This window comes from Diaphorina citri, unplaced genomic scaffold (assembly GCF_000475195.1).
Source record: "Diaphorina citri unplaced genomic scaffold, Diaci psyllid genome assembly version 1.1 scaffold16454, whole genome shotgun sequence".
Lineage (NCBI taxonomy): Eukaryota > Metazoa > Arthropoda > Insecta > Hemiptera > Psyllidae > Diaphorina > Diaphorina citri.
In genome coordinates this window covers 9,354-11,057 of record NW_007393814.1, presented here as the reverse complement: position 1 = coordinate 11,057, position 1,704 = coordinate 9,354, and positions in this window count along the sequence as shown.

The following is a 1,704-nucleotide window of genomic DNA, read 5'->3' as shown; positions in this document are numbered from 1 at the left end:
CCAACAAGTAAAGGTGCTGATCCAGTGAAAAATAATTCTACTATAATCTCATACCAAGATGTAATAGAAAGTAAGTTGAAGGCCGTGGACAAAATTTACCAAAAGGACGCGAAAGACTTCAGGACAATCAAAATATTTGCGAAGAAAGAAAACACTAGCAGTACCACTTCAGCGCCTTCTCAAGATAGAGTAACAGTCAAAGCTGTTCATCAAATTGAGCGAATAAGAATTAAAAACCAAATAAAAGAGAAACTTGAAAACACCACTAAAAGAAATGGGAATGGCCTTTCTAAATTGAGTGGATTTTACAATCACAAGAACAGTTCGGACCTCTTGGAAAGAAGGTTGAAACACAAAGAACGGTTTCTGTCCAGCTTGATGATTACAACAACAGACGCCACGACAACAGAAGCTGCATAATTAAGATACGAGGTATATTGTCCTCTAAATTAGGTTGATTTTTGGGACTTAGGACAAAAAGGAAATTTTCTCAATTGAAATCATTCGGTGGCAAAAATCTGCAAAGGATAATAATCGGTGATTAATGCAATGAAAATGGAGCGAAGATGTAATATAATAAAAAGAACTGTAAGCTCTATTCATACGATTATGTATTGAAATTTTAGGTCGATTGATTCATATAAATTTCATTAATCAATTTTGTTTCAAGTTGTGTAGATTGTACCAAACTATGTAATGTATTTTATTTTCTATGTTATTGTTTTTTGTAAGTGTATATTTATATTAAATCTTGTAAATAAATATTCTGGTGTAAATTGAATGTGAAGGTTTGTAGCGAGGGCTTCGGCTGAGTTTCCTCGCTACGCGATAAGGGTGTAAATTTGAAAGTTTTAAGACGAAACGAAAGCCGCTGGTTCTTTTACTACTACGAAAATGAGAATGGATGGTCTTACCTTAAGTTCAGGACCTTTTATTGTAAAAATAACTACTTACGCCGCAGCAAAGGATATATGATTTAGAATAAGGAAAAGGCACGACGTGATTCGAACAATGGTAGATTTCATTCTGAGGTTATTGTTTACTTTTACAACTAGATACCTCCTTGCAATGAGATGTCATACAAAGAGGTGTCAAAATTAATAATCATATGACAGATTTTATAGGTTTGGAGGGAATTTAAATTAAGACTGGTCACATGGCGTGAACAAGTAATTTACAACAAAAACAGAATAACTTAAGAAAAAATAGAGATTTTACGTAATATATTATATTATTTATAAAATAATATTCTAAAATAAATAAATAAAAGAGGGAGTTACAAATTTTACTAAAGGTAACAAGATATAAACATCTTCGTCAGTGTTCTACACAACAGCAGTGCTGTATTATTCAAAACTTTGCATGAAACACAACGAAGGCAGTGGGCTTGTACCTAAATGAAAATCCCTATAGGGCCTTAAGTAACTATTAATCTATGAGGACTAAAGAAATGTAAAATGATATTTTAAGTGCTGTAATGCTATATCTTCATTCTTTTCTTGATTTGAGCGTTAATATTCGTTTGATACCTTTAACTTCGCCCTTATCTGGACTCCATTACTTCAAGAGGATACTCGAAAGTTAGTTTGTGGATCAGCCGAGCAGCCAGACCTCAACATATACCCCGTCGACTCGTCCCTCGGCTCAACCCTGCTAGGGGGCGGGATGGTGCCCCGCCCATGGCCTCCCCGTGGCTCCCTCCGC